We start from the raw sequence: 7,909 nt of genomic DNA on the forward strand, positions 1-7,909 counted from the left end.
TCACGAAGCTAATGCTAATAGTGTATTACAGTGAATAATTATCCAGCCACACGGTGGCAGCACGTCCTACATGACCAAGAGCCGGCGTAACATGACTTTTTAAACAGCAACTCGGCGCAGCTTAACATTTTGTGAACCTATATCACAATCTGAAATGACATGCTGGAAATTTGACATGACACTGTCCATTTTAAACTGTGAAAACTGTTGAAATCGCTATTAACCAATGTGCTGTGCGTGCATACACACACTCATTACTGAAACAACCAAGCAAAATTCTGAGTCACTGACTGGGGTTCTTTCCATGTAAGTAACTTTCATTGATGTCGCCATCCCAGAAATAGGGTCTGTACTAGGGAGATAAAGAAAGACCACGAATTATTCATTCAACCGCTTCACCAACAGCATCGTTCAGGAATTTCGTGCTCTCATTCGAACAGTTTTTACATTCTGCTTATTCACCGTCGCTCTGTTCTTTTTGGAAGCTTGAATCATCAAAAAAAGTGACAGGATTCACCTCAAACAGATATTTAATGCCACATAGCCAAAAACGAATAGGTAAAGTGCAGGTTAAAGCACTAGGCCACTCTAAATGTGTCAGCCCCATTAGCTACATTTAAACAACATATTTAATAATGGCATATGACACATAATTAATTAATCCTATGTCTGAATTTTAGAGCTGTAATTTTAATACAACTACATTTAATTTATCTTTTTGAAAATTCTTTTAGGCTTAATCCCTAGATGTGTGTAAACTGCTTCCAGATGTTTTTACTCATCTGTACTATTCCACTGTACTGTTTTTTTTCCTTCGCTACACATTTTTCTAATTTCAGTCCAAGCCACTGGTTTTCCGAGTGATGTAATATTCTTTGTACCACAATGTTCCAGAGGTACAGTGTAGAGTCATGAATTAAAATTTCTATGCATCACTCTTGGATATGTGTTACATATAGCCTACTATTTTAGCTATAATATATTCAGATATAGGCCTAGATATAATATATTTAGATTAAATTTAGAATATTTTATGCACAATAAATCACTTGTCAGTTATCACTATATCAATTATTTGTAATGTATGATTAAATTCATATATATATATATATATATAGTGGAATGTGAATATGTTTATTTTATGCTTCCTTCTTTATAGAAAATTCTACACTTTATGAGAGTAGTAATAATATCAAGAGCGATTGTATTACCTTTATTTAGTCTCACCAAAATGTAGTGATGATTGGAAGCTGAATTGACATACCGCTGAGGCCGGATATTATTGTTGTTGTTTTTTTTCTTTCTTCTTTCTGTGAGTTAGAATGTGGATAAAGTGGAAGGTGGTGAGAGCCAAATGATCTTGGATAGTTTAAGAACAATAATTCAAATACAGAAAAACACACGTGTGTGGGGGTGTTTTCAACTGACTTGGTGGAGCCTGCTGTCTAACACAGAACTCAGTTTCACAATCGCAAAATGGGATGGCACTCTCATCTCGAATGCATATTAATAGCAAGTAATTTCTTAAGTATATGATGCAATAAAAATGTCAATCAGAAAAACTAAATAGAAGAAAGAGGCGAATGAGTCAAATATAAACTGAAATTAGACTCAGACTATTCGTCAATCTGCATATGCAAAATGTTGAAGATTTGATGGCATGGAAGTATCATGTTTTGGTTCATACTTCCTGTATAGTACTATATAATATTATTATTACAAATACAGTCACAAAGGTATTTCAGTACACTGTAAAAAAAAATCTGTGACATTTACGGTAAAATACCAGCAGCTGTGGTTGCCAGAACTTCACCGTAAAATATATGGTAGCAACATTTTAGGTTTTACAGACTTAATTTAAATTCACAATAAAATACCGTATTTCATTAACTGATGTAATGTTAATAAACCAACATATTGAAGTGTTAATATCTGTTTTGAACCATTGTAATGCACTGATAACCACCAAAAACTGGTGGTGATGAGAGTCACATGATGAACCAAAGTTCACCACAAACAGCTTTTCTACGAGCTGAGGGCAATATTTATATATAGAAGGTGCACAGTGTCATTCACACAAACCCTAGACCCCATCATGGTGACACACATGATACTGAAATAATGCAATAAACATTAATTTAACAACATTAGATGTAAGATTAAACCCTAATGTACACAAATGATAAGAAAAAACTAAGAAGAAACATGTTAATTCAACAAAAAACATCAAATATGAAGTGTCATTCAGGGAATTCTGGGAGTGTCAATTTATGGTTTTTCACTGTAAATTATACAATGACTTTTTATTTTTCACCAACAAAAAACTTATTTTTAACAGTATTTACTGTAATTACATTTATTCACCGAATATAGTATGGAAACTTACTGTTAACCAGTTAACAGGTTTTTACTGTAGCCTTTTTACAGTCTTTTACTGTTAAAATCACAATCATTTTTTTTACAGTGTAGATAAACTGATTTTAAATGAGGAATGAACAGTGGTATTGGAGTTATTTCTTGTTCTTACTATAGAAATGAGAAAGCGAGGTGACTGTGGGGAGAGACCTTGCTCAGTGAAGGTCAGGGTTCCCAAAACAGAGTTCCTCTCAGGCTTGTTTAGATGGACTTAGTTTAGATTTGTTCCGTGGATTGTTTAGCCTTTTCTGGAATATTCTCATATGCTTCTTATTATAGCAAAGAATTGTAGTTGTTTTGTGTTCTGTGTGCTTGGTAATGACCTTATGCAAGTGCTTGTTTGTTTGTGTGTGTGGGTGTTGGCAAAGCAACTCAACATGTTTGTTCTTTCTGGTTGGCTTTTGTAGAACAGCATGTCTTGTATACGGCATCTTAAGGGTCCCTCTTTTTCCATTCTGTCTTGAACACACACACACCAAAGACCATATGAATCACAGTGGTTTCATAAAGTCATCTCCCTAAACACTGGGAAAATGTGAGCAGATTGAATAAGTTCTTGCACAAGGCTGCGCTCTTTTAAATATATTTAACATGCATTTAATTACTGCCCAGCACAAAAATACAAATATGCCATGTTAGGCCTACTGTACTGTACTGAATGCCACTTTAGATAAAAGTACCAGTAATGCATAAATGCAAAGGTTTGTTTGTGAGTTGGCAGTATCATCTGCAATGTGTTACACTCTACATTATATTTCCATATGTTACATAATATACATATTTTACTGTACATAGCCTATGTCCCATTTTGCTAAATATATGCACCATATAATTTTACTGTTCTTCAATTTAATTTATGTTTGAATAAATCTGTCAAGATTTCATGACAGCCACCTTTGAAACTAATTGGAGTAGACATTTAATTATGTAAATGTAAAGTTAGTATTATAACTTTATTATTATAAAAACGTAATTGAGTGTAATTTAAGTGTTTGTAATAAAATCAGTTGATTTTAGCCTTCAATATTATAGTAATGTAGTACTCGAAATTTGTGTCAATACTTATTACATCCCTGTGAAGGCAAGTTTTCAATTAGTAAGTAAAGTGAATAATGTTTTGCAACAGGAAAAAGTGTTGAACTCACATTTTTATACCACACATCCCTGCACCTGCCTTCAATCTGAGCCACACTTCAAGTCAAATAAGCATGTGTACGGTGGGATATTGTTGCTCCTTAATGACAAATTTTTTCTCCAGACAGATGAACACTTCCTGAACCATCCCAGACAGTGACTGTGGGGAAACGCGCTGTATCAAGGTAAGAGGAGATAAGAACAGTACAAACAGCAGCACACACACTGCATAAACATGTGATTCAGCACCTCCTGTACTGAGTGCTAAACACTGAGTCATAGATGCTCATACACATGCACTTGCACACACATGCTGCATGCTTTGTGTTTTGTTCATGCCATAGAAATCTGATGTCAGGAAATGTCTGAGGCACAGTGTCTGTCTGATGTATTTGCTTTGATATCAGGGAGATGAGTTTCTGCAAGGTTTTTGTCAGGTGAAGACAGGTTTAAGTTATGTAAGCGTCTGGTTTTGTGACCTGTGCACATTTGTGTGTGTTTAGAGCATCGTGTGCGTGAGTTGAGAGGCCTGCAGCTGCCTGACTTCCCTAAACAAGGCATTCGAGGAAAATTGATATGTATATTGTAAAAATAAACAAAGAAATTAAAAATTTTATATGACCAAACAGCCAGAGACTTTAACATAATATTGCAAATTTGATTTTGATAAGTCTACAGTGTTGTAACTATTACAATGAATTAAACACATGGTTATTTTTGTGAATGTGACTTTATTTCTCACAAATGCTCATTTATTACTTATATAATTGAATATAATTGAATTTTACTTACACTTCATAATGACTTCATAATTTTGTTTTGTTATTAAGACGTTTTGTCCCAATTCATATATTGATTATGTAAAATTATTTTATCAGCTATGCTACCATTCAAAAGTTTGGGGTCAGAAAGATTTTTAGAAGTTTTTTTTAAAGATGTCCCTTATGCTCACCAAGGCTGCATTTATTTGATCAAACATACAGTAACATAAATATTATTACAATTTAAACCCTGTAATATTTTTTTTATTGTAATATATTTTAAAATGTAATTTATTCATCTTGGTGACAAAGCTGAATTTTCAGCAGTCATTACTTTAGTGTTCAATGTCACATGATACTTTAAAAATCAGTCTAATATACTAACTTGGTGCTTAAGAAACATTCCTTCTGTAACGTGGGGAGGCGTGACAACACAGTAATGGATCCAATTGCAGGCTTTATTCAAAAGAGTGGCAGAGGTAAAAGAGTAATCCACAGAACACGCAAAGGTCAGGTCAGGCAGCAAACAATCATAAAAAACCAGGTAAGCAGTCCAGGGTCAAAGAACACTAAGGCAATGTAAGGAAAGAAAACAAGGAACTAGGAAACAGGGGCAGGAACATGGAAACACAGAAACTAGGGAACGCTACAGGCTAGCAATACTCAGTAGTGAGAGTGTGTGTATGTGCATCTTTTATAGTGTCACTGATAGAAACAAGTGTGACTGTGTTAATGAGTTCCTAGGCAGGGGTTATGGGAAATGTAGTACGGGGTAGAGTGGCAAGAGTCAGCAGTGGAGTGCCCTCTGGTGGAGTCAGGGACACTCCAGCTGGAGATCGTGACAGAGCCCCCCCCCCCCCCAAGGAGCGGCTTCCAGATGCTCCTCAACAGACTTGAGTCCAGGAGGGAGGTGGAGCAGAGGCAGAACAGGAGGAGGGATGGAGGGCCGGGTCCATGTGGCAGTGAGGGAACTGGGGACTGAAGCAAAGCCAGCGGAGCAGGGTGCCAGGGCACAGCCAGCGGAGCAGGGTGCCAGGGCGGAGCCGGCAGAGCAGGAAGCCAAGGCTGAACAGGTGGAGCAGGGTGCCAGGGCGGAGTTGGCAAAGCAGGGTGCCAAGGTGGAGCAGAGAGCCGAGGCGGAGCCAGAAGCCAGGATGGATGTGGAGCAGAGGACCACCACTGCAGAGCAGATGGGAACAAAGATCTCCACGGCGGAGCAAATGACCACCACAGCAGAGCAGACGGGACCGAAGATCCCCACGGTGGAGCAGAAGGAACGGAGCACCACTTCAGTGGAGCTGATGGTGTAGGACACAACCAAGGTAGATCAGGCAGAACTGGAACAGAGAGCACAAAGAGGTTAACAATGGCCTCTGTGGCCGTAACAGGACAGGCAGCAGTGAGGGAACTGGGGACTGAAGCAAAGCCAGCGGAGCAGGGTGCCAGGGCACAGCCAGCGGAGCAGGGTGCCAGGGCGGAGCCGGCAGAGCAGGAAGCCAAGGCTGAACAGGTGGAGCAGGGTGCCAAGGGGGAGCAGGGTGCCAGGGCGGAGTTGGCAAAGCAGGGTGCCAAGGTGGAGCAGAGAGCCGAGGCGGAGCCAGAAGCCAGGATGGATGTGGAGCAGAAGACCACCACTGCAGAGCAGATGGGAACAAAGATCTCCACGGCGGAGCAAATGACCACCACAGCAGAGCAGACGGGACCGAAGATCCCCACGGTGGAGCAGAAGGAACGGAGCACCACTTCAGTGGAGCTGATGGTGTAGGACACAACCAAGGTAGATCAGGCAGAACTGGAACAGAGAGCACAAAGAGGTTAACAATGGCCTCTGTGGCCGTAACAGGACAGGCAGGGAGTTCACAAACGGCCTCCTTGGCCGTAACAGGACAGTCAGAGGGTTCGCAGACAGCCTCTTTGGCCACAGCTGGACAGGCGAAGAGCTCAAAGACGCTCTCCTTGGCCATCACAGGACAGATAGAGAGTTCATAAACGGCTTCCTTAGCCATAACAGGACAGGCTGAGAGTTCAGAGACAGCCTCCTTGGCCATGACAGGACAGGCTGAGAGTTCAGAGACGGCCTCCTTGGCCATCACAGGACAGATAGAGAGTTCATAAACGGCTTCCTTAGCCATAACAGGACAGGCTGAGAGTTCAGAGACAGCCTCCTTGGCCATGACAGGACAGGCTGAGAGTTCAGAGACGGCCTCCTTGGCCATCACAGGACAGATAGAGAGTTCATAAACGGCTTCCTTAGCCGTAACAGGACAGGCAGAGAGTTCAGAAACGGCTTCCTTAGCTGTAACAGGACATACAAAGAGTTGGGAAGTGGGCACCACCACCATGAGAGGAGCTGGAACGGACACCACTGCCACAGGAGGTTCTGCAGCAGATCCTGCCACCTCAGGAGGAGCTGGAGCGGCCACCGCCGCTGTAAGGATGGTTTCCCTACGGTGGTTCAGGCTGTAGGATTGCTGAATGACTAAAGAAACGTTATCAGCACGATGGTATAAAACTGTACATTTCTAGTCTATTACCACCCACTGCCACTTATACCAACGACGGAAATAAGTGCAGTTAGAATAGCTAAATATGTGGGAGAGCGTTGCTATTGAGTGACTATATTGTATTGCAATAGGTAGCACTTCGATATTAATGTTGAATCAAGACTAGTTAGCACATAATTAATCATTTAAATGGTTTAATACCAATATTTTGTTATGGTTACACTTGAATTGGTTACAAAATAGATGAAGGATGGTAAAACATGAACAATTAATTGTACCCAGCATGTGTGTAAAATATTACCTGAGAGAGAGAGAGAGCAGAGCCCCAAGAAGAGAGAGGCAGCAAAGGAAAGAGAGAGCAAAGAAAAAGAGGTCGCAAAGGAAAGACCAGAGCAACAGTTACGGTCCTCTTTTATCCCTTCCTTGACCATGTGACTAAAAACCAAATGTGAGACATTCAAACTGACCAATCAGCAGATTACAACTTCACCCACTGGGCAAAGGTGTGACAATTAGCAGACCCCCGATGTATACACATGTTGGCCTACAGGCCTTGATCGATATCAGCACTTCTGTGCCTTCAGGAATGCCAAATGGCCCTTTTGTTACTGAAGATAGGTTTGGGAGAGGAAAGCAGAAGTCTTTGATAATTTATGACCTTACACCGCCAACGGGAGGTTCTGCAGCAGAAGCTGCCACTTCGGGAGGAGCTGGAGTGGCCGCCGCCGCCACCACAGGAGGTTCTGCAGCAGATGCCGCCACCTCGGGAGGAGCTGGAGCAGACGCCACGGAAACACAGCAACTAGGGAACGCTACAGGCTAGCAATACTCAGCAGTGTGAGTGTGTGTGTATGTGCATCTTTTATAGTGTCACTGATGGAAACAGGTGTGAGTGTGATAATGAGTTCCTAGGCAGGGGTTATGGGAAATGTAGTCCGGGGTAGAGTGGCAAGAGTCAGCGGTGGAGTGCCCTCTGCTGGAGTCAGGGGCACTCCAGCTGGAGATAGTGACACCTTTATTATTAATTATTCATTCATTATTTCTTCACAACATTTCTGTTTATTAACAATGTTAAAAATCACTGAAACCATGAAA

Source organism: Sinocyclocheilus grahami, unplaced genomic scaffold (assembly GCF_001515645.1).
Source record: "Sinocyclocheilus grahami isolate Dianchi unplaced genomic scaffold, SAMN03320097.WGS_v1.1 scaffold10.1, whole genome shotgun sequence".
Taxonomy (NCBI): Eukaryota; Metazoa; Chordata; class Actinopteri; order Cypriniformes; family Cyprinidae; genus Sinocyclocheilus; species Sinocyclocheilus grahami.